This window comes from Urtica dioica, chromosome 5 (assembly GCF_054948205.1).
Source record: "Urtica dioica subsp. dioica isolate 48M chromosome 5, U.dioica_male_clone48M_v1_H2, whole genome shotgun sequence".
Taxonomy (NCBI): domain Eukaryota; kingdom Viridiplantae; phylum Streptophyta; class Magnoliopsida; order Rosales; family Urticaceae; genus Urtica; species Urtica dioica.
The window spans coordinates 22619696-22645801 of record NC_142760.1 but is presented as its reverse complement, the minus strand read 5'-3'; the positions used below and the strand labels follow the sequence as shown (position 1 = coordinate 22645801).

The 26106-nt window shown below is 43.8% G+C and overlaps 2 long non-coding RNA genes across 9 annotated transcripts; both read left to right on the top strand.

The window, feature by feature from the left end:
* Positions 1-3709: 3709 nt before the first annotated feature.
* On the top strand, positions 3710-6851 carry LOC149397618 (uncharacterized). 6 transcript variants are annotated; one of them, XR_016297073.1, is made up of 7 exons: positions 3710-3914; positions 4056-4157; positions 4591-4700; positions 4985-5853; positions 5945-6117; positions 6186-6322; positions 6557-6851. It is a non-coding gene; the product is annotated as an uncharacterized LOC149397618 (long non-coding RNA). The 6 variants fall into 6 exon arrangements; XR_016297072.1 differs by having other exon boundaries at positions 3711-3914; positions 4988-5853; positions 6186-6309; XR_016297069.1 differs by having other exon boundaries at positions 3711-3914; positions 4988-5853.
* Positions 6852-9371: 2520 nt separating this feature from the next.
* On the top strand, positions 9372-10569 carry LOC149397617 (uncharacterized). Of its 3 annotated transcripts, none has more exons than XR_016297211.1 (4): positions 9372-9706; positions 9808-10177; positions 10267-10403; positions 10507-10569. It is a non-coding gene; the product is annotated as an uncharacterized LOC149397617 (long non-coding RNA). The 3 variants fall into 3 exon arrangements; XR_016297210.1 differs by having other exon boundaries at positions 9786-10177; XR_016297209.1 differs by having other exon boundaries at positions 9372-10177.
* The last annotated feature ends 15537 nt before the right edge of the window (positions 10570-26106 follow it).

Below are 26106 nucleotides of genomic sequence, written 5' to 3'. Positions count from 1 at the left end.
CCTAAAATGGGTTGTGCGTGGGTTGCGTTCGCGTGGGTTGGGTGCGCCTTCACCGACAAGAGCTGGGTCGTCGACCGAAGGGAGAGACGGTGAGGATGGGTTCCACGTTTTTTTGAGAGACTTAGGTCGCCGATCGAAGAGAAAGAGAGAGAGGAAGAAGAAGAGATAGTGAAATAAATGGAGAGAAAGAGAGGAAGATGAATCCAGTTTGTGACACTTGTGTCACAAAGTGAATCCAGTTCGCGACACTTTGAAAAAATCGAGAAATCAACAAAAAACGCCATTTTTGACAAACAAATCACACCCAAACACAATGGAACCTATTTCAACATGAATCAAAACAATTAAACATGTTCTTATATGTTAAAAATAGGACGAACTTACCAAAATATGTTTGAAGAAGTTTTGGATCTTGGATTTGAAGGAAGAAGAAGCTTGGATCTTGAAGTTTTTATGAACGACCTTGATTTGCATAAAACAAACTTGAATCTTGAAGTTTTGATGAACAACTTCGGATTGCAAAATGGGTTTTAGATTGGTTTATTGCAAAATGGGTTTAAGAAACTTACCGTCGACAAGCAAGAAGATTCCGGCACCCCAAGAGATAAAGATTCCGACGACCCAAAAAGCTTCACTCGGTCATTCTCCAGTTGAGCGCAAGAGGAAGAAGAAGTTGAAAAAAAATGTCAAAGAAGTTTGCAGATGGAGAAGATAAAATCAAGGAAAAAAATGCCGATTTCGTTGCCGTTTCGAGCCTCCTGATTTACGGAAATTCGTCATGCCGATGGAATTTCCAACGGAAAAATTGTGGAAATGGGCAAGTAAAATGCCGTTTTCAAATGCCGATTTCCATGGAAATTCGACGTGCCGACGGAAAGCCGAACGGAAATAATGTTGCAGAATATGTTATATATATCTTCAATTTTAAATTTGTAAAATATATGATACTTAATATATGTATGATATTTATTTTAAAAGTTTATGGCAATGTATATATTATATCTTTATAAGTTTAATTATATATATGTCTAACTTATTTATTTTTTTGACAAAATGTATATATTCCTTTACTCTATATATGTATATATACATGTATTTAAGAGAAATGTTTTAAAAAAAGCAATAACTATTTTAAAAGGTTGCTGGAAATTCCCATAAACTCTCCTATTTTTACTAAAAAAAAAATTAGCCCAATGCCAATAACACATCAGGAATGAATGACTTGTGTTTAGTTATGTCATGCGTTTTACACTATTGTAATTGTGGCCATCAGATTAGCCCACATCCAACGGTGAAGAATAAACGTGTTGAAGTGGATATAAAAGCATATTTTTGACCTAGTTGCTACTTGCCTCAACTCTGCAACACCATCTGCCGAAATCTAGTCTTCTTCTTCTTGAAATCTAGTCTTCTTCTTCTAGAATAGTGTTTGTCACTATGTTTTGGTCAACTAGAAAAAATGATTTTTATAATCCCAAACCATTAAAATGAGTTTCTAATTCAAAAGTGATACATGCCCACACAGTCACAAAGCCAGGTCTATGTGAGGGGTGCTAGAAATGTCGGACTCGAGTTGACCTCTTTGCTTTGCCGCTGGCGACGTTCTCCTTCTTCTTCGTTGAATCTGCCTTGCCGAAGTCGTTTTTTTTTTCTTTTCTCTGGAAATTCGTCGACATTCGTGGATTTTGTACAGGTTTTATATTACAACTTCAGCGAAATCAATCGGTCGTTTAACATGGAAACGGCATGTCGTTTCCCCGAATTTCCAACGACACAAAATGGGGAAACGACATAAATGCTTGTCGCCGGCCGTTGACCCACCGAAAAGGAATTTTCAGGCGAAATTCCTGGAAATTCGGCGACATTTAAATCCTTGGATAAAATAAAACGTAAGAGATAAGTGAGAGATGAGATATGGGGGTTGAGGGTAATTGGGGAAAAAATAATTTCCCTTACCTATCAAAAGTAATAGTTTTGTCAATTTTTTGGTTTTGAGCTAAATTTGGTAAGTGACATTGAGATAGTATTATTAGTGTCAATATCCCAAAATATTATTAAAATCGTACACAATACTAACGTGAAAATAGTCACAGCCTCAATTTCTATTTTTCATATTTTTTTTTCAAAGATAGCTTGATATCATTTTCATTATCATAAACAAATGTTTTGAGTTGTACGTTGTCTACTTTGTCCTTATTAATTTCGCTTAATATATTTATCGCTGCCAAGTTCAAATTATTTTCTCTCCGACCCCTGCTTTTATAGCTTAGAGCATATTAGAGCATGTTTGGTTGCAGTGACGTAAGGAAAATGAGAAATCAAAAATAAGAATGGAATAAAGCATGAATGGAATGAAAGTGAAAACTTGATTATGTTATGTGGCAAGTATATTAGAATGAGTAATTGAATATATAATAATATGTTTGACTATTAGTGGAATAGAATGGAATTAAATTATTTTTTTTCTTCTAAAATTACCCCTATAATTGAATATGTATAATTTTATTAAAGTTACAATAAAAGCTATATTGGCTATTGAATTTATTTTTAACTGAATAAAACCAAAATTTGGATAAAAGTAAAATATTCATTGTACATTATATAATAGTAATATATATATATATATATATATATATATATACACACATAACTCATATGTATATAATACATAATATGTTATAGTTATGTATATAATACATAGTATGTTATACAATATATCAACCTCAATAATAACATGTCTAATGTTAATTAATGTGCATTATTTTCGTGCCTCGTCTCCGATTCATAAATAATACTCAAAAGAACTTGTAATTCCCCTGCAGAAAAGACTAGACGACATGTTATATGTTGGTCTCATGTCTTGCTTCTTTAAATTTTGGGCAGGTGTCTTTGCATGTCTTGCTTCTAATTCGTTATTTTTCTTGTCGCTCTCATGCCGCTCTATTTGTTCTTTTAATTTTTTTTATCATGTTCCAAACCTATTTCACGACTTAATACATATTTCTTCAAGTCAGCAGAGTTGCACATCATTTGTTTGTTGTTTTGTTTTGGTTTTGACAGTTTCACAACGTCAAATGAGATGAGGTTGGTTGATTTTTTTTAAAAAATTAATTTTACTTTTTTAGGGGAGATTTTCTCTCTAATTCTTATTATGATTTTGTCTCTTCTTCTATACTGTTCTCCCAATTAAACATCTCTCCATGATACTTACTCTTTCGATCAAGTCATTTATAAGCAGTAGTTTGTATTATATTACGGTGGTGGCAGAATTTGATGGCTACGTCGCCGATTACGATGATAGAATTCGGCAGTACGGTGATGGAGTTCGATGGCAGTTATGGCGCCGGTTGATGGGGTGCAATGTCGACAATGAATAATTATTTGGACATAGAGTGTATTTTTTTTTTTTTGCTCGAAGTCAGAGTAGTTTAGCGATTTTTAAAAAATTAGAATGGAATAGAATTTTGATTCTTTGGTACCTCTATTGAATTTCTTTTCGTTTAAATTGATTGAATAATCTTTTAAAATAAAATGGTTGAATAAAATATTCCATTGGAATTGTTATTATGGTTTTATTTTTTAACCTCCCAACTTAGAATGGGCCCATTTTAAAATAATCACAAATCCATTCCAGGCCCATTACATTGAACCAGCACGCCCTTAGGGTTTACAGCGATCTCAGAATCTCGGTTCATCTTCCCTATAAAATCTCGATCCAGACTCTCAAGCATCTCGCTACGGCCAAGTCGGCCGGAGACTGGTGTCCGGATTTGGACCGGAGATCGGGGCGACAACGATTGAGGTAGTTCACCGGAAATCGTATTCTTCGCGCCTGGTCGGCTGAGCAAGGCTCGCAGCGTTTCAGATTTTCGAGCGAGCGATGGCGGTGAAATCCGTCAGCGACGCCAACATAAGTTACGCCTTTTTCAATATCTTATACTAATTTTAGGCGATGATGCCGAGTCAAGGCGCTTAAAAAGTTTCACATATTTGAATCGTGATTGCGTGATATTGAAATATTGATTGCAATTTTTTTCTCTGATTTGCATTTTCAGGCCGGAGAGTCTGTTTCCAATCACTGGAATTTATGGGAAAAAAATCTGCAGGACTTTACACGGCCACCTTAAAGATGACATATCTGGCGTCTATTATATATTGTAAGCAGTCTCTATTAACGTGTATGCTTAGTTCGTACAGGGTTTTAGAGAATCTGCTTTGTGTATTCACTTGTATGGTTTGCAAATAGTTCAGACTCTTCACCAATTTGTATAATTTTCTTAACTAAAAGATTGATTGTGTCATATAATGAATAGAGGGAAGATAAAAAAACACCAAAGGCCAGAGTAGATTTGGTTTTTGCTATTTCATTACCGAGTTTTGATTATATTTAGCTTTGAATTTATAGATACAATCTTAACTTCCCTAAAATATTAAACAGAATTGCAATATTTTTTTATAAATGTAAATGATTTCAAAATTGTAAACATTCTTAAACCTGTAAATAGTTTCAAAATTGTAAATATATTCTGAATTGTAACTAGTTACTGTATTTCTCTGATTGTTGTGTGTGGGTTCTTGATTGGACGATAGGGAAAAATAATATTGGCTGAAGTTGTGGGGGGAAAGATGAATGACGAGTTTTCCACTCGTCAGTTTGGCGCACTTGCAATGGTACTCACAGAACAACACGTACCAATGAGGTTAGTATAAATAAAATTGTTGAAGTAATGAAGACATTCTTTGATATTTTTTAAATGCAGATTATTCACTGGCAACTGATTAATGATTTATTTCATACTTTTATGTAAGAAGAAAAACGCCCAACTAATAAGAATATGTGATGTTTCATATAGATGTAATAAACTAAAGTATGTCGTCTACTTCTCTCTCTCTTCTACTATTTTCTTCCTTTCGCAATCGAAAAAGTTCGGCCTTGTCATTTCACTGATTATACACTGATTGAATCTTTCTATGTTAATGCAAGTAGATTTGAACCGCTACTGAAACTAGAAGATGTACGAACATGCCGTGTTTACTCCAATGCTGTGTTGACGGTGGAGGGATGAAACTCAAGGTTGTTGTGGTGGAGATCTTGACAGATATGTGGATTATGGAGATTTCAAGAACGGTGTGATAAGGAATGGTCTTGAGGCGTTTCTTCTCAATTTGTCTCCTTCCGAGATGCCAAAGCTTGAATTGGTATACCTCTTGACGCTGTTTAGACATATCATTTTCAAGTCGTTGCCTTCGTATATACAAAAGTTCATCAAGTCGTAGTATGCGATGAGAGTGTCGCCTTCGAAGATTCTACTTCTCTTAGACTTATGCCAATAGCCTTCTTTAGAGTTCACTTTGTGCTGGGCGTTCTTGGGCTCCGCGAGATCGCGAGATTGTTGAGTCCTCTTCACAAAGTAGTACCGCTCGTTGTCGTGTAACTAGAGTATGAGAGCGATACAGAGCACACACATGTTGATGATTCGTAAACCATAGATAGCTAGCAACTCACATAATATTGACTTTCTATACCCAAAACCCGAGGTGAGCTCGTTGCTGGCGAAGGAGAGGGTGATTGTCGAACTTGCAAGGAGTAATCTCTGACTACACAACAATGAGCGTTATTACTTTGTGAAGATGACTCCAATATCTTGCGACTTCGCAGAGCCCAAGGACGCACAACTCAAAGTGTATTCTAAGGAAGACTATTGGCGTAAGTCTAAGAAAATTAGAATCTTCGAAGGCGACACTCTCATCGCATACTACGAGTTGATGAACTTTTGTATATACGAAGGCAACGACTTAGAAAAGACGCGCTTAAACAACGTCAAGACTCGCTTCTATCTCGTTGATTATACCGTGAGTGCTTCTAATTAATTACTTATTATTTGTTTCGCAATATTAATTAATCCATCATATAATTATACTTGCCATTTCTGTGTGCCTAAAGTTTCAACAGTGGGTAGTTTGCCTTGTCAAATACAAAGAGTGGAAGAACGAGGCCTACCATTTTAACACGGTCCAACAAGAGATGCTGACCTAATATAGATGCTTCTCTCTCCACCGCTTGAAGAGGATCAACGCCAAAAAGCAACAATAATGAAAGAGTCTACTAATACTAATGTGAGTCCATACATATATAATCTCCTTGATATATTATATATATATATTTATCTTATACTCGTATATAGTTGTGCTTTAGTGTGCATGGTTGAGCAAAGGACGTTACTACTTCCACCGCTAGGAGCAAATCAACTTGAAGAGCCATACGATCAAGGATGGCTCAATGATTATCTTTTACCATTTGATCATGCTGTAAGCAATTCAGGTCAATATTAGCCTCAACCTGAATATTACGCTACTACTAGTGTAAGCCAACAATCTCCTACTAGTATGGACACTGATGAGCACGATGATGATTGGCTTCTGAATAGACCCGAGAAATGCGATTCCGATACTGTGACTGAGCCAACAATCTCCTTGTCTTCTACGCGTAGCGGTGTACTGTTTTTCTTGCCTTTTTTATTACTAAATTTAGTTCGTGTGGCTTATTGTTTTTCAGATGGACACTGGTGAGCATCAACAACATGATGAGGCCGATGATGACTGGCCTTTGAAATTAGTCGCCCCGATTCCAATACCACAACATCTTGTTTTTGAAGAAATCTCAAACTTCTTTCTTTTGTTTTGTACGGTCAGAGCACACGCTTTCATTGCAATACTGCCTTCCTATTTATTTTAGAGCATAATACAACAAGTACGTCGTATGGTCTTGTACTTGACATTTCATATTTCATTCTATACCAAGAAAGACATGTATTTCTATTCATGCAATGCATATATATCTATTACCTCTACATATATGTGTAGATAATAATAAGCAGGTCCTCTACATTTTGTCTTCTAGCATAACAAAAAGTACCTGTGTAGAACATATTAAACCGAATTTGACGTACGTGTCAAGCACACAAAATTTAACTGTCCTCGTCACCTTTTTTTATCTGTTGAAGTATATCTCTTTCCTTTATTCTATCTATTTTGCCGACTTCTTTCTAAATAAAAATAAAAAACATCCTATGAGTCACGTGTGTAGTGCATATTAATCAGACTTTGACGTACGTGTCAAGCACAAAATATTTAACCGTCCGCGTCACCCTTTTTTTATCTGTTGAAGTGTCTCTCACCTTTATTCTATCTATGTTGCTGACTTCTCTCTAAATAAAAAAAAACATCCACACCATCTGCTCTGTGATTCATGTTTCACTGTCTCTCGATATATATATTCTCTACCGAAGCAACGGTGAAACCAAACACCAGCTCCGACTCCATTGTCACACTTTGATTCATGGGAAGCATTTCAAACTCCACGCTGCGAAGCCTCTGTCCTTTGGAGTCTCGAGATCAAACTCCGAGAACACGCCTCTGATCGATTCGCACATAGGTATCGATCGTCGACACAGTGAAGACGCATAAATCGGAGGCGGGCCTGCTGCCACGGATTGTGGCACCGGAGGCCCGGGATCGAGATTTGGAGAGGTCGAATTATACGGTGAAGGCAACCTAAGAAATTGATGTTTTGAATTTTTTTTTTTCTCTCCAACTATTGAAAGTTTAATGGCTTTTCTGCTATTATTTTGAGGCTGTGGTGATTTTAATATACTTAGGTTGTTGCGAGAAATAAACATCCAAATTATGACAAAATAGAGAGATCAAAATGTGAAGAAGGTTTCTTCAGGAGATTGTGTTCTTAAATTTGACCGGTTTTCTATTCAAAATTCAACCCGTTAAGTTTAGCTAATTATTTATTTTTATAATTAGCTTTGTGTAAGATTTGGAAATAAATTTTATATGTATGGCATAAAAACATGTTTTTTTGTAGCATATATAGTTGCATAAAATTTTAAGAACTGTGTTATTTCTAAATTTAACTCTAGAGGAAGTTTACAAATGAATTAATATTTTGAATAATGATACGATACCAACAACCATATAGGACAGTGTTAAATCAATGAACGAATTAAGATTTCCTCTTAATTGTTTCACGGAAACTTAATTAGCTCTCAGTCTAGGTTTTTTGTTTTCATTTATTCATATTTTTAATCTTAACTAGCTAACAGATTGAGAATTGAATATTATGCTGATGGTGAGATGAGTTGACAAACTGATGATGAGACGAGCTGACGTGATGATGGTGAGATGAGCTGACGAACTGAGACGAGTTGACGAACTGATGGTGAGACGAGCTGACGTGATGATGGTGAGACGAGCTGACGTGATGATGGTGAGACGAGCTGACGAACTGATGGTGAGATGAGTTGACGAACTGATGATGAGACGAGCTGACGTGATGATGGTGAGACGAGCTGACGAACTGATGGTGAGATGAGCTGACGAACTGATGGTGAGATGCGTTGACGAACTGATGATGAGACGAGCTGACGTGATGATGGTGAGACGAGCTGACGAACTGATGCTGAGACGAGCTGACCAACTGATGGTGAGACGAGCTGACGAACTGAGACTAGCTGACGAACTGATTTTCTACACCCCTTCAAGCTTGATTTGGTATGATGAAGAAATCGAGCTTGGATTCCACAGTTCGAAGAGGCTCGTCACTTGGATAGTCGTTGATGGTGAGATGAGCTGACGAACTGATGGTGAGATGAGTTGACGAACTGATGATGAGACGAGCTGACGTGATGATGGTGAGACGAGCTGACGTGATGATGGTGAGACGAGCTGACGTGATGATGGTGAGACGAGCTGACGTGCTGATGGTGAGACGAGCTGACGTGATGATGATGAGACGAGCTGACGTGATGATGCTGAGACGAGCTGCTGAACTGATGGTGAGCCGAGCTGAAGAATTGATGGTGAGACGAGCTGAAGAATTGATGGTGAGACGAGCTAACGTGCTGATGGTGAGACGAGCTGACGTGCTGATGGTGAGACGAGCTGACGTGATGATGGTGAGACGAGCTGACGTGATGATGGTGAGACGAGCTGACGAACTGAGACAGTCAACTGATTGACGAATATGGTGAGACAGTCAACTGATTTAAATTCTTTTTTCGTAGATTTTCGAGTTTGATTTTGACTAAGTGGCTTTTCGTCTCACTCGTGTAATAGGTTTGATCAGACAACCAAAGTGCGGTCACTTAAAGGATCTTCATAATGCCATTAAACAATGTGAAAATGCTATGCTAAACGCCGACCCTACCATCACATCCTTAAGCAACTATGAAAAGGTTTGTCAATTATCATTAGCTCTCTCAATAGGATACTAAGAAGAAAAAGAAAAAAAAAGTCGGTTGATTGTGTAAATATGAATAGGTGCTCGAGCTTAGCTTCTTTCCATTATTCGTTTTTGTTCCGGGTACATTTACATGCTAAAAATATGATGAGACGAGCTAACGTGATGATGGTGAGACGAGCTGACGTGATGATGGTGAGACGATCTGACGTGCTGATGGTGAGACGAGCTGACATGCTGATGGTGAGATGAGTTGACGAACTGATGATGAGACGAGCTGACGTGATGATGGTGAGACGAGCTGATGAGCTGATGGTGAGATGAGCTGACGAACTGATGGTGAGATGCGTTGACGAACTGATGGTGAGATGCGTTGACGAACTGATGATGAGACGAGCTGACGTGATGATGGTGAGACGAGCTGACGAACTGATGCTGAGACGAACTGACCAACTGATGGTGAGACGAGCTGACGAACTGAGACTAGCTGACGAACTGATTTTCTACACCCCCTCAAGCTTGATTTGGTATGATGAAGAAATCGAGCTTGGATTGCACAGTTCGAAGAGGCTCGTCACTTGGATAGTCGTTGATGGTGAGATGAGCTGACGAACTGATGGTGAGATGAGTTGACGAATTGATGATGAGACGAGCTGACGTGATGATGGTGAGACGAGCTGACGTGATGATGGTGAGACGAGCTGACGAACTGATGGTGAGACGAGATGACGTGCTGATGGTGAGACGAGCTGACGTGCTGATGGTGAGACGAGCTGACGTGATGATGGTGAGACGAGCTGACGAACTGATGGTGAGATGAGCTGACGTGCTGATGGTGAGACGAGCTGACGTGATGATGGTGAGACGAGCTGACGAACTGATGGTGAGACGAGCTGACGAACTGAGACAGTCAACTGATTGACGAATATGGTGAGACAGTCAACTGATTTAAATTTTTTTTTCGTAGATTTTCGAGTTTGATTTTGACTAAGTGGCTTTTCGTCTCGCTCGTGTAATAGGTTTGATCAGACAACCAAAGTACGGTCACTTAAAGGATCTTCATAATGCCATTAAACAATGTGAAAATGCTCTGCTAAACGCCGACCCTACCATCACATCCTTAAGCAACTATGAAAAGGTCTTTCACGTCAAAAAGGTCCAACCTATATGAATCTTAAAATATATTATCTTATACGTGTATATATAATTTTTTTTCAAGTAATGCTTATAATCTTAAAATTTTCATTTTTTTTTTCCAGGTTTAGCTGTTGAATTACAATTGGAATATTTTGCACGTGCGTAACACGTGCTACCATGCCTAGTATATATATATATACATATATATATATATACATATATATATATATATATATATATATGTTTATGTACAGCTTAATATTATTTTTAATATTCGTTCACCTTAAATATTATTATTTTCACCATCAATTCATCAATACGTAGGACTCACGCAAGCAAGAAAATATAACTTTGAAGATAATCTATGATTGGTGTTTGATACACCATGATTATTTATTGTCCTGCTAGTTTTCTGGTTTATATTCGAGAGGTTTTGTGATCGAAACTCTATTTCTGGTCCAGATCGCCTATTAAAAGAGGCTCTACACCAAGATAAAAAAAGATGACAATAGTCCTCCAGATTTCAAATTCAAACAACTGTTCTCAGATTTTTATCGTAACAAAAAGTAGAATATTGTTTTCTTAGAACTATATAGGAGCTAGAATTGGTCTCTCAGGAGTTCAACCATCCAACCAAAAAGAAAAAAAAACTCGAAATACAAAATAGTATAATCAAGCATCAACACACGAAAAAACCAACAATTATAATAACAACAATAATTTTTTATACTAAAAATAGGTTTTTTTTTTCTTTCAATTACCGGCCGTGAGAGTAAACTTGGAATAGATATTGGAATGAATTTGGTCGGATTTCTGGCGGGAATTCCGACCACCAGTCAATGCAAGGGCCAACCATCTGGAGAGGCTGAGCCCTATTCTTTCTCTAATTGAAACGAATTGTTGTCGCAGTTTTTCGGACAACTATTTAGGAGCCAAAGACGGTAGACCCAAGGCCGGACCAAGTGGTCTCGTCTTGACTCGAGCGTGTCGGACTTGGTGTCCCAAGTCGTCCCTTAGCTGTGGGTGAAGCTCACCTTGTCTCGATACCTGAAAAGCAAGAAAGAGATTGTGAACTACAAAGGGGAAACAGGGGGGGTGCCCCTGTTTACCTCTCCGACGCTCAACATTAGTGGGATTGAGGTGGAGTATAGAGGTTTTAGGGGTGTTTAGAGGCCGAGACTTGAGAGAAACGAGCGAGGTACGAGTTCGACAGCGTTTCAGTACTCAAGAATGGATTACCTGGGTCGAGGGAGAGACCCTCATATTTATAGGCGGCCAAGAGGTGTTTGAGGAACCCCTTGGCCGAGGGCCGGCCTTGGAGCGCCGGCCTTGGAGGGCCGGCCTTGGAGCGCCGGCCGTGGAAGGCCGGCCTTGGAGCGCCGGCCGTGGAGGGCCGGCCTTGGAGCGCCGGCCGTGGAAGGCCGGTCTTGGAGCGCCGGCCGTGGAAGGCCGGCCTTGGAGCGCCGACCGTGGAGGGCCGGCCTTGGAGCGCCGGCCGTGGAAGGCCGGTCTTGGAGCGCCGGCCGTGGAGGGCCGGTCTTGGAGCGCCGGCCGTGGAGGGCCGGCCTTGGAGCGCCGGCCGTGGAGGGCCGGCCTTGGAGCGCCGGCCGTGGAAGGCCGGCCTTGGAGCGCCGGCCGTGGAAGGCCGGCCGGTCTTGGAGCGCCGGCCGTGGAGGGCCGGTCTTGGAGCGCCGGCCGTGGAAGGCCGGCCTTGGAGCGCCGGCCGTGGAGGGCCGGCCTTGGAGCGCCGGCCTTGGCCAGTGCCGGCCTTGGAGAGCCGGCCTTGGGCCGGTCATACGCCGGGCGGCCGCCGGCCGGGAGCTGGCCGGACGGCACCCGGCCGGCCGGGAGCCGCTGTGCGGGCCTTGCACCGGTCGCGTGGATCTAAGTGATGCCTTAGTCCCTGTCGATCCGAGACGGACCAACAACATTAGCCCCCCGAGTTTCCGGTCGAGCGTAGATCGAGTGGAAACTCAAAATCTACTCTTTATACGGATGCGGGATGAATGCTCTCGGGTTTGCGTCATGAGGAATGGCCTTCGCGCGTCGCGAGGGACGACTTTTTTGTTTTGGGTTGATCGCGCGTGTCTCATTTTCTCGATCTACCAATGAGGGCGTGATCGATTAGCACGGCTTTATTGCGTTGTGCGCGTCTTATTTTCTCGACTTGCCAACGAAGGCATAATCGATTTGCACGTCTTTGTTGGTTTGTGCGCGTCTTGTTTTCTCGACCTGCCAACAAAGGCATAATCGATTTGCGCGTCTTTTTTGTTTTGTGCGCGTCTTACTTTTCTCGATTTGCCAACGAAGGCATAATCGATTTGCACGTCTTTTTTGTTTTGTGCGCGTCTTACTTTTCTCGATTTGCCAACGAAGGCATAATCGATTTGCACGTCTTTTTTGTTTTGTGCGCGTCTTACTTTTCTCGATTTACCAACGAAGGCATAATCGATTTGCACGTCTTCGTTGTGTTGTGCGCGTCTTACTTTTCTCGACTCGCCAGCGAAGGCATAATCGATTTGCGCGTCTTTTTTTTGGACGCAGACCTCGAACCCATTTGTAACTCGTTGCCTGTCGGCCGACGAGCTGGGCGGCGAGCGCGATGCCACATTTGTGTGGCAAGGTTTCCCGTGGACGCTGGCTTGACCAGATACGCCCTGGCGGACGCAAGCCTTGAACCCATTTGTAACTCGTTGCCTGTCGGCCGACGAGCTGGGCGGCGAGCGCGATGCCACATTTGTGTGGCGAGGTTTCCCGTGGACGCTGGCTTGACCAGATACGCCCTGGCGGACGCAAGTCTTGAACCCATTTGTAACTCGTTGCCTTTCGGCCGACGAGCTGGGCGGCGAGCGCGATGCCACATTTGTGTGGCGAGGTTTCCCGTGGACGCTGGCTTGACCAGATACGCCCTGGCGGACGCAAGCCTTGAACCCATTTGTAACTCGTTGCCTTTCGGCCGACGAGCTGGGCGGCGAGCGCGATGCCACATTTGTGTGGCGAGGTTTCCCGTGGACGCTGACTAGACCAGATACGCCCTGCGGACGCAGACCTTGAACCCATTTGTAACTCGTTGCCTTTCGGCCGACGAGCTGGGCGGCGAGCGCGATGCCACATTTGTGTGGCGAGGTTTCCCGTGGACGCTGGCTAGACCAGATACGCCCTGCGGACGCAGACCTTGAACCCATTTGTAACTCGTTGCCTTTCGGCCGACGAGCTGGGCGGCGAGCGCGAACTCAAGACTCAACTCGAGGGCTCATGTAGAGCCTGCACGAGGAATAGTCAGTTGACTTGTGGACTTGGGACTCAACTCGAGGACTCATGTAAAGCCTGCAAGAGGAGTGGTTGGTTGGCTTCGTCAAGGTCCCGAGTTCGACTTGAGAGAAAAGCTCAACGCCCGACGCGAGACCGCGATCATCTTGGGGCAGCAACCACCCAACGTTGATCGAGCACTCGACCAAGAGCGCGCAACCACGCTTGTGATGCCGGCCGGTGGTCCCGAGTCACGAAGGAAAAGGCGCCGGAAGGGTCAAGTCCCTAACGACCACCCTTCTCCGACCCCGAAGCGATCCTTCGTCCCGCTCAACACAACGCCCGACCGGATCCTGCGCTTACGCCGCGATGAGCTGGGAAGCCCCGCTTCACCCACAGCTAAGGGACGACTTGGGACACCAAGTCCGACACGCTCGAGTCAAGACGAGACCACTTGGTCCGGCCTTGGGTCTACCGTCTTTGGCTCCTAAATAGTTGTCCGAAAAACTGCGACAACATTTTGGCGCTAGAAGGAGGGGATCTCTCGACCTTGGCAACACATCCCCTCTACCGGTCTACTTCTCACTTCTACGACTCTCGAGAGATGAGTCGTAGCCCCGCCACCTCCGTGGGCGCCCGAGCGACTAGCTCGAGGCGCGACCTCCAAAGCTCCGTGCGCCGTCTCGAAGGGCAACCTCGTGATAACGAGAGCCAGCCCCGAGACCTGGCAAATGACCCCGAGGCCGCAGTCCGAGAGGACACGGCTCGAAGGCTCGCCGAGCTCCTAGACCGCCCCGGCGTCACCGGCGCGCTCATCACCGATCTCCTCGACTCCAACAATGTCGATGACATCAACCATGAGACCAACCTCGACCACGCTATTCACGAAAGTGGACACGCGCGCACGCCTCCAAGGGGACACCCTCGGGCGGCCGCGTCAAAACGTCAACTTTCTGGTGAGCACGCACACGCGCCCTCGAGGGGACACCCTCGGGCGACCACGTCAAGGCATCAAAGCTCGCACAACGCCCGAGGACGCTCGACCTCGGGGTCCCGAAAGGGACGCTCCAAGCTCACCATCTGCGTCCAAAACCCTTGTGAAGGTGACAACGTCGATGGTCTCGGCCTCCGCCAAAGGCGTCGCCTGAATGATGCGCCCTTAACAAGGGTGATAGGGACGGCCTCCGGAGACTTGAGAGACCGCCTCAACTCTCAAAGAGAGGATCCCGAGTTCGACTTGAGAGAAAAGCTCAACGCCCGACGCGAGACCGCGATCATCTTGGGGCAGCAACCACCCAACGTTGATCGAGCACTCGACCAAGAGCGCGCAACCACGCTTGTGATGCCGGCCGGTGGTCCCGAGTCACGAAGGAAAAGGCGCCGGAAGGGTCAAGTCCCTAACGACCACCCTTCTCCGACCCCGAAGCGATCCTTCGTCCCGCTCAACACAACGCCCGACCGGATCCTGCGCTTACGCCGCGATGAGCTGGGAAGCCCCGCTTCACCCACAGCTAAGGGACGACTTGGGACACCAAGTCCGACACGCTCGAGTCAAGACGAGACCACTTGGTCCGGCCTTGGGTCTACCGTCTTTGGCTCCTAAATAGTTGTCCGAAAAACTGCGACAACATTTTGGCGCTAGAAGGAGGGGCATCTCTCGACCTTGACGACGCATTCCCTCAACATTAGTGGGATTGAGGTGGAGTATAGAGGTTTTAGGGGTGTTTAGAGGCCGAGACTTGAGAGAAACAAGCGAGGTACGAGTTCGACAGCGTTTCAGTACTCAAGAATGGATTACCTGGGTCGAGGGAGAGGCCCTCATATTTATAGGCGGCCAAGAGGTGTTTGAGGAACCCCTTGGCCGAGGGCCGGCCTTGGAAGGCCGGCCTTGGAGCGCCGGCCGTGGAAGGCCGGCCTTGGAGCGCCGGCCGTGGAGGGCCGGCCTTGGAGCGCCGGCCGTGGAAGGCCGGTCTTGGAGCGCCGGCCGTGGAAGGCCGGCCTTGGAGCGCCGGCCGTGGAGGGCCGGTCTTGGAGCGCCGGCCGTGGAAGGCCGGTCTTGGAGCGCCGGCCGTGGAAGGCCGGCCTTGGAGCGCCGACCGTGGAGGGCCGGTCTTGGAGCGCCGGCCGTGGAAGGCCGGTCTTGGAGCGCCGGCCGTGGAGGGCCGGCCTTGGAGCGCCGGCCGTGGAGGGCCGGCCTTGGAGCGCCGGCCGTGGAGGGCCGGCCTTGGAGCGCCGGCCGTGGAAGGCCGGCCTTGGAGCGCCGGCCGTGGAGGGCCGGTCTTGGAGCGCCGGCCGTGGAAGGCCGGTCTTGGAGCGCCGGCCGTGGAAGGCCGGCCTTGGAGCGCCGGCCGTGGAGGGCCGGCCTTGGAGCGCCGGCCTTGGCCAGTGCCGGCCTTGGAGAGCCGGCCTTGGCCAGCGCCGGCCTTGGGCCGGTCATACGCCGGGCGGCCGCCGGCCGGGAGCTGGCCGGACGGCACCCGGCCGGCCGGGAGCCGCTGTGCGGGCCTTGCACCGGTCGCGTGGATCTAAGTGATGCCTTAGTCCCTGTCGATCCGAGACGGACCGACAACACGAATCATTAAAAATATCCATTTTAGTGTTTGCTTGTGTTTTTGTTTTCTCCGTGCACTCTTCTTCAGATCTCCAACTTGGGCCGTTGGAGTCTCTAATAACATCTATGTGTTTGCAGCCAGCAAAGCAAATTAGACGCAAATCTACTGTTACATTTGTCAAAATTTTTTTTTTTCATTCCAATTATTCCGTAATTTTTATCCTTATGAATGAAATCGCCGTCGGTGGTACCCACGAGTCAATGACTTGAGTTGGTGGGCCAAGGCGGCCCGGATGGTTGAGTACTCAGAACGGGAAGCCGCATAGAGCAAACCCGATCATAATGGAAAGCCACCTAGAGCGAACCCATTCAGCAATGGGAAGCCGCCCAGAGCGAACCCATTTTTTTGTGCAAATGTGGTTTATTTACACCAAAGTCCAGTTGAAGATGGTACCACTAGTGGATCTTTGATAGTCTTAAAACACCTAAGCCGCTGTAAGGCTGCTGCTCGAGGTCTGAGGCCTTGTCGTTCTGAAGATTGTAGCAGGGGATGTTGTATGGCCTTGCGAGGTGGCAAGTGAGTAGGTATATTGTGGTCATGTGTCAGTCATGCTCTAGAACTTGATTTAGATCTTTAGTTCATTTATTGCGTAGTTAAGCACCCTTGTATGGTTGTCTGCATGTCACATGCCATTAGCTATTATATATATTAAATAGATTCCCGCTTACCGAGTCATTCGACTCATAGTTTTATGACCTTTGGTAATGTAGATAAGAGAAGAGCTCTAATGCAGTGAGGAAGTAAAAGAAGTAGAAGACCGAGGCCGGGCACATATTCGTCGACCTATGGGCTAATTGGGTCTCACAAGCCGGGATAAGCCCATTCATCTAACCTTGGTAAATCCTTGATCGTAAATCATACCTCATAACGATTTAGGTTATAAGTTGAGATTGATTATGAGTTGGTTGGTCGCGGCTCGTGGGCGAGCTGACGCTCACTGGTCGTGACAAAATATTACCATTAAAAAGATAAAATCAAAGTTTTTGAAAACTTAAAAAAAACATGTAATTTCCCTTCTCGCTTTTCAAATATCACAGTTACATAATCTTAAATCCCAATTTCAAATCTCGGCCAAATTAAGATTGTTAGATTACGTGTTGTTGTCGCACGAAAATGAACAACTATTGAATACCTCGGGCGGTTCGATCCAAGGCCGGACCAAGTGATCCCCGTGAGTGCTTCGGAACCTTTGAGAACGAGAGAGACTTGCGAGAATGCTTCAGGCCAGATATGGCATCAAAAGAAGCAGAGGAGAGTGAGAAATCGAGCGTATCGATAGGAGATGAAGGGATCGCTTCCCCCTCAGTGAGAGGGGGTTTATATAGGTGTTCGGGGACCCTAAGGGGGTCCTTCGTCGCCAATGTGGGACTCGGGGCGCGCACCTTTCCAAGAGGAGGCGCACAAAGGGGCAGCGGCGCACCACGCGCGGCGCGCGGTGGAGCTAGCGTGGCGCGCGCCGGGCTGTCCCTTCGTGAGCTTTTCGCGACCGTCGTCCTTCCGGGCCTGTTGAGCTATTGTGAGCTTGGTATTTCGGGTTTATGACACAAATGTTTGTTCGACGGATAGGATTCGAGTCAAGGCTCGACTCGAGGAGCGAGGCTCGACTCGAGGAGACTGACTCAAGGCTCGACTCGAGGAGACTGACTCAAGGCTCGACTCGAGGAGACTGAATCAGTCTCAACTCGAGGGGCGAGGCTCGACTCGAGGAGCCGACTCAAGTCTCGACTAGAGGGGCTAGGCTCGACTCAAGGAGTCAAGAGTTTGGGGCAAGGGCTCGAAGGCTCGTCGCTCTTCAGGACCTCCGGCCTGACCATCGGCCCTTTGAGCGACGCGTCTTCTGGGTGTCTCGGTTTTTCCGAAAACGACCGACAACATTAGCCCCCCAAGTTCGTCGCTCGGGAGGTTCCCAGCGATGAACTTTTTGTCTTTTCAGTTGGGTGTTTGAGTAAAATATTTTCCAAGTCCCGTCGCCCAAGGAAAATTTTCCTTTTTTCATCTTCTTTTTTTTTTTTTTTTTTTTTGGCGTAGCCGCGCGGCGCGCGCCCTGGACGGCGCGGCGCGCGGCTGGTTCGCTTCGCGCGGGGGAAATCCGAATTTTCGGAGTTTTTCTCCATTTTTTCTCTTTGTGGGAGTAGGATTTCGACTCATACCCCCCTAGTGTTGGAATCGATCTAGGGTTTAAGAAAATAATTAACGCTTCGGTAAGCGGCGGAATTTTAAAAATTTTCTTTTACAAGTAAAAACAGTTTTTTACTAACCTAGACAAAGTGCAAGTACATGTAATTAAAAAACTAATATGAGCTAAGAAGTTTACTAACCTTTCTTGAAGCTTGATCATTGAGAAGCTCTTAGAAAGTTGCAACGCTCGTCTCCCCTCGCAGCACGTCTCTCTTTCTTTCTTCGGCACCTCGAGCAACCACGAAAGTTTCTATCACTAAATCACTCGAAATAAAGGAATTAGTGAGTGGGCACTTTTAAACACTACGACTTAAGAACGAGTCTTGAAGTCGCAGAGCTAAACACTAGGTCGAGTGAGGACCTAGGTGCCAAAACAATAAAAACGAAATTGAATAGAGAGAGAGAGGAGAGGGGCGGCCAAGTCTAGAGAGAGAAGCTCTCAATCTCTAAAACTTTGGATGAATGAAAAGTGTGGAATGAGGCCCCTATTTATAGGAGAGGTCTCACCTTCAATAAAGTAGTTTCCTCTTCTATAGAATATCACATATTCATGAGCCAATTTCCCTTTTCCTTCAAAGAGGTGCACGTCCAAGACAAAACAAGTAAGTCCTTGGATTTGTTTCCTCTTTTGTTTGCTTCTCTCTTGACCATATTTGGGCGCCCACCATGTTTCCTCTTAGGGGAAATTTGTTTCCTCTTTTTCTTTTGGCAAGTATCTTGATACATTTATGCACAAAATATTCTCTCTTCCTATGGGTATTATGGGCGCCTATCACCTTCTAGAAGGGGCTTCTAGAAGCTTTTCCATTTTGTTCATGACAACATGAAAAAGGCCCATTAAGAATTTTCAATAAAATTCTTATGAAATGAAATTAATCCACAAGGCCCAATTAATCATATTATGGCCGAGTGTTACTTGTCATCAAATGACCATGTCAAAAAATTTATTGACATTCATTTCATCCTATGTCTCAAAAGACAAAAATACCCTTTTGATAATTTTCGTTCTTGTTTTGACTTAGCTTCCAGTTTAACTATTCCTATCGATGTGATTCGTGACAGTGACCTCATGGACCCAAATGAACAAAGCTTGAGCTAAACATTTGGACTCAAAAGTTCACAAACCTTTTCCAAGTTTAGCTTAATGCCAACTGACTCCACTAAAGAGTTGACACTGAAAATCTCTCGGTTCAAATGAATTTATTTTCTACTAAAGAATTCACCTAATTATGATGAGCGGATCCACTGAATATTATCTATATTTACCCTTCATGAATGTCATCAGCTAGTCGGGATTTACTAAATTACCATTTTACCCTTCTAGCTGTTATTTCCTCAACTCCTTTGTCGCTTGTGAATAAGTTAGAAACAATGTATTGACGAGGAGCTAACAAGTCACATTGTTTCATCCAAAAGAGTCAGGACTCAATTTGGACACTGGCCAGTTCATTTATTCACACTCCAAGGAACAAAGCATGAGGTGACATACATTGCATTTCACCAATCTTGTACATGAATTCCATATCTATGAGAACTTCACAAAGTTACTCATGACATTCTCACAACTTAGTACTTCACCAATAGGCCCTGTTGGGAATAACATAGTGAGTCCGAACTTTGACTTTCTCAAATGAGAATACTAAGGTGTGAAATGACATGTCTCATTTCAGGATTAAGGTAAGCATGATGCAATTCATACATAGTGACTTCGAGACATAAGAGGTTAAATGGTTTGTTCTTATCTTGTCTCTAGAAGTACACTGGTCAATTCAGTACCTTCGGAAGATACCTAGAAGAACTATAGAGTCTCCAACTCTCAATGCCTCATAACCAAACATCATAGATTCTTCTAACAATCATACTGAGGTCAATAGTCCTTTGACCCTAAGATTGCGAATATATCGTTTTAAGCAAACTACGAAGAGTTTGTTCATGCAAATCTACATTTGTCTCTTCGTAAGTTGTTAAGTTTGTTTATGGACTAAAAGACTAAGGTTTTAGCATAAAGCTTCAAACAAAGAAAGAATGAATGAACGTTTGAACTTTATTATTAATGAATAAGCAATTACAAGCAAGAGTCTTCGTAAGACTATATGACATCAAATGTACATAAATAGACACTACTACTCTTCTTGTGGGCACCATTGACAACAAACTCCCACTTGACTCAAAGAAGATGTGAGTAGTCCTATATGCCTAATCCCTCTCGATGTTGGTCGAAGACCATGTTCGCTAGGGCCTTGGTGAATGGATCTGCCAGAGATCTACTTCACCTCCACGTCTCCGCGTTGCGCGATCTCTCGAATCAAATGGTATTTCCTCTCAATATGCTTAGATTGCTTATGGCTTCTAGGTTCCTTTGAGTTGGCGACAGGCCCACTATTATCACAATAAAGGGTTATGGGCTCGTCGACGTTTGGAACAACTTCCAAATACTTAAGGAATTTTCTAAGCCATACAGCCTCTTTGGATGCTTCACAAGCAGCCACATATTCTGCTTCCATTGTGGAGTCGGCAATGCAAGATTGCTTAACACTCCTCCACACAACAGCTCCACCATTAAGGATGAACACAGATCCCAAAGTGGATTTCCTGGAATCCTTATCCGCTTGAAAATCGGAGTCGGTATATCCCGTCATAGTCAGGTCAGTACCTGAGTATGTAAGCATCAAGTTCCTAGTTCTTCGAAGATACTTAAGAACATGCTTAACAGAAATCCAGTGCTCTGGTCCAGGGTTGGACTAGAAACGGCTAACTACGCCAACGGCGAAACATATATCAGGTCTAGTGCAAAGCATAGCATACATGAGGCTTCCTATGGCAGAGGCGTAAGGAATCTTCCTCATGTCTTCAATCTCTTGTGCAGTCTTGGGAGACTGGTCCTTAGAGAGTGAAACTCCATGCCTAAACGGTGTTTGGCCCTTCTTGGAGTCTTGCATCGAGAAGCGATCCATTACCTTATCAATATAAGATGCTTGAGAGAGCGACAGGGTCCGGTTTTTCCTATCTCGAAAGATTTGGATCCCCAGAATGTACGCGGCTTCTCCTAGATCCTTCATATCGAATTGCTTTGCCAGCCAGACCTTAACCTCAGATAACTTACCCACGTCATTACCAATGAGTAGTATATCATCGACATATAGTACCAGAAACACAACTTTACCTTCGTGTATTAACTTGTAAACACAAGGCTCATCTATTGACTGTTCAAAGCCGAAGCTCTTTACAGTTTCATCGAATCTAATATTCCATGACCTAGATGCTTGCTTTAGTCCATAAATGGATTTAAGCAACTCACAAACCTTGGTCTCTTGACCTTTATCCACGAAACCGTCTGGTTGAGCCATGTAAATGCGCTCGTCAAGATTGCCATTCAGAAAGGCTGTCTTGACATCCATTTGCCAGATCTCATAGTCGAGAGCTGCAGCTATGGATAGGAGCATGCGGATGGATTTAAGCATCGCGACTGGCGAGAAGGTTTCTTCATAGTCAATCCCTTCTTGTTGGGTATAACCCTTTGCCACAAGTCGTGCTTTGAACGTCTCGACGTTCCCATCAGGACCCCTTTTCTTCTTGTATATCCACTTACACCCTACGGGTTTAATCCCTTCAGGAAGGTCTACAAGTTTCCAGACATTGTTGACATACATCGAGTGCATTTCAACTTTCATGGCGTCAAGCCAAAGGTTTGATTCAGAACAAGCCATCGCTTGGCTATAGGAAACAGGGTCATCCATGTCGGAGACGGCTACAAGAGAGTCTCCATAAGACATGTACCTGTCAGGCTTTTGAGTAGCCCTCCCACTACGTCTAAGTACTACTTGACGAGATTCTGATGAGTTAGGTTGTGTTTCAGTTGGGGTAAGAACAGTTCTTACAGATGAGGTAGAAGCTTCCTCACCCAACTTTTCTTCAAGCACAATTTTGCTTCTAGGTTTTGCATCTTTCACAAAGTCCTCCTCAAGGAAACGAGCATTCGTGCTAACGAAAGTCTTATCGTCCTCGGGACTATAGAATGTAAAACCTTTGGTTTCCTTTGGATATCCCACAAACAGGCACAATTCTGACCTACTAGCCAACTTGCTAGTCTTTTGCCTCAGCACGTGTGCATGGCAACCCCAAATTCGGATGCGGCCAAGATTTACTTTACGGCCAGTCCATCTTTCATAAGGAGTACCAGGAACCGTCTTGGACGGAACTTGGTTCAGAATATAAGCGGCTGTTTCGAGGGCATATCCCCAAAAGGAAGGAGGGAGTGATGAGTAACTCATCATTGATCTAACCATCTCCATTAGAGTTCGGTTCCTTCTCTCTGACACTCCGTTTTGTTGAGGTGTGCCAGGAGCGGTAAGCTGAGAAGCGATACCTTCTTCTTTAAGAAAGTCATCGAACTCTCCAGATATATACTCACCACCTCGATCGGATCGAAGGGTTTTGATCACTTTGCCAGTTTGCTTTCCCACTAAAGCCCTAAAGACCTTAAATACGTTAAAGGTCTTGGATTTGTGTTTGAGCAAATAGACAAACCCATATCTTGAGTAATCATCAGTGAAGGTAACGAAGTATTCATATCCTCCACGTGCCTGTTGGTTGAGCGGACCACATACATCAGAATGTATTAGTTCCAGCAACTCAGTGGCTCTTCGACCCTTATCGGAGAAAGGTCGCTTAGTCATTTTTCCTTCTATACAGGATTCACAAGTAGGTAGTGAACCTATTGCAGAGGCTTGGAGTGGACCATCCCTCACAAGTCTCTTAATCCTATCTAGACTGATATGACCAAGTCTTAAGTGCCAGAGGTATGTTGATTTTGTTAGATCGGAGGATTCAGAAAGTTTGATCCTCTTTGGCTCCCTAATTAGATCGTTATCTATTTCGGTGTCTAAAAGAGAAGGTTGAGTGGGATAGATGTAAAAAAGACCATTCTTCATACATGCATCAGTGACAAAAGAATTATCAGGAAACGAAATACGAATTCCATTCTTAACGAACTTCAAACAATGATCTTGCTCACGAAGACGAGCAACGGATATTAAGTTCTTCCCAAAGGTAGGAACAAAATAAACATTATTCAAGTTTAAAGTGCGGTCTTCAAAAGACAGCGTCACGGATCCCACAACCTTTGCAGACACCAGGCTCCCATCACCCCATTTGAAACAGAACTCGCCTTCCTCTAAGCTTTTGGTTTTCTTGAAACCATTCAAGGAACAACGAATATGGTTAGTAGCAGCGGAGTCAATAATCCATGATGATACATTATCAGCTACTAAGCATGCTTCGGTAACTAGTACAACACTATGTTCCTTTGCTTTGAGATAGGCGGGACAGTTCTTTTTATCGGCCTTGTAAGGTCTCTTCACAGTTCCAGAGGCGGAGGCTTTTTGCTCAGTAGCATGTGCCTCTCCTTGATTCCTCTTTCTCTTAGTGAAACCTACAGCAGTGTGAAGTTCCTCCATAAGCTTGGTAACAGTGTACTCTAGCTTGTTAATGGAGTAGTTCATCTTGAAGGTATCAAGAGATGCAGGGAGAGTTTCTAAGATCACATCTATGACATTCTTCCCATCAATCTCAGATCATAGGATTTCCATTTTACTCAGATGACTAATGATCAATATCATAAAGTCTCCAATAGGAGTCCTAGCCTGCATATGACAGTTCATAAACTGTCGGACTGCTTGTAGCCTTGTTTGACGCCTTTGCCCTCCAAACATCTCAAGGAGATTGTAGAGCATGTCAGCGGCAGTCTCGATGTCACGATGTTGCTCTTTCAGCATATTGTTCATAGATGCCAAGATATAGCACCTCACAATCTCATCGGATCGAAGCCAGGCCGCTAAGGCGTCATTGTCCTCTTGAATTGAATCATCATTTGTCAGAGGAGGACACGGGGTGGTGAGTACCCATTTGTGCTTGTTAACGGTAGGTATTATGTCGAGGTTACGTTTCGAATCTACGTAGTTTTCGTTTTCGAGTTTGATTGAGGAAAGAAAGATTGAGAGATGCTTGAGAGACATATTGCCTATATAAGTTGAAACAAGTTTATGATTAGTCTTTGGTTTAGGATTTAAGTTTTATTAAGACTTTTGTAAAATCCAAAGGTGTTATAAAACAAACGATAATTTACTCCCTCAAGAGAAGGCCGCAAAAAATCTCCATTTATAAGTAAATGACACATCATTAATGCTAAGCCAAGATGTCAATACATCTATTTTGACTAGCCACCTTGTAAATTGGTTTGATCACTCACATCCTTTCGCAGGGCCTCGAGGGAGGATTACTAGGGATTGAGTCTAAGTGTGTAACCAACCACTTAGTCCAAGAGATCGACTTTGAAAAACAAACCACCGAGGGGAGGCCTTGCCATCATCGTCTCACTCTCGGACGTAGCTCATTGAGCAATGATCAGAGCAAAGCGCCCTTGAGTACTCTCATTTAAGAGAGGGCCACGAGGGTGACTCTTAGTCCGGCGACACTTGCACTTTTCATTAGTGTTGGGGATCGTGGGTTACAAACAACAAGTATAACCCTCCCACTTAGTTTTTGGAGTTGGTTCATCGACTCTTATAAGTTCGGAAACAAATTTCCTAGTTAGAGAGCGACAGAGCGGACAACTAGAAGAGAATCCTAGATCGACATGTTCAGAGCAGTAGTAGTGCATAAAGGCACAAGGTACATACTCGATCTTTTCCTATTTTCTATTTCGGGAAAGTGCGTGAGGGAAGTGTGAACTTCAACTCACTCGAACACTTGAAAGTTTGAGATTACACATCTTTTTATTTTTCGGCTTGTCTACAAGGAGACCTCCCACTCAAATTTTCAAGAGCATATAGATTTTGAACATATGTGATATAGATATAGTTTTGAAAACATTTTGAAAATTTATTTGATTTGGATGACAAAATATTTTCAAGTTTGAAAGTGAAAACGGTTTTTCAAAATTCAAACTAGTTTTGTAAAAATTCAATTTCAATTAAACTTTCAAAAATCAAAACATTTTAATCTTACACATCATGTTTATAATCATATGAAAAACATTTTTGCTCAAGAAAATTTTCTCATTAGAGTTCTATAACTCATGGTAGTGGGGTTTGAAAATCCGGATTTCTAAAAACTGGAGTTTCAGACAGCCGCGCACCTCGGAGTAAAATCGCCATTTTACCCTTCTAGCTGTTATTTCCTCAACTCCTTTGTCGCTTGTGAATAAGTTAGAAACAATGTATTGACGAGGAGCTAACAAGTCACATTGTTTCATCCAAAAGAGTCAGGACTCAATTTGGACACTGGCCAGTTCATTTATTCACACTCCAAGGAACAAAGCATGAGGTGACATACATTGCATTTCACCAATCTTGTACATGAATTCCATATCTATGAGAACTTCACAAAGTTACTCATGACATTCTCACAACTTAGTACTTCACCAATAGGCCCTGTTGGGAATAACATAGTGAGTCCGAACTCTGACTTTCTCAAATGAGAATACTAAGGTGTGAAATGACATGTCTCATTTCAGGATTAAGGTAAGCATGATGCAATTCATACATAGTGACTTCGAGACATAAGAGGTTAAATGGTTTGTTCTTATCTTGTCTCTAGAAGTACACTGGTCAATTCAGTACCTTCGGAAGATACCTAGAAGAACTATAGAGTCTCCAACTCTCAATGCCTCATAACCAGACATCA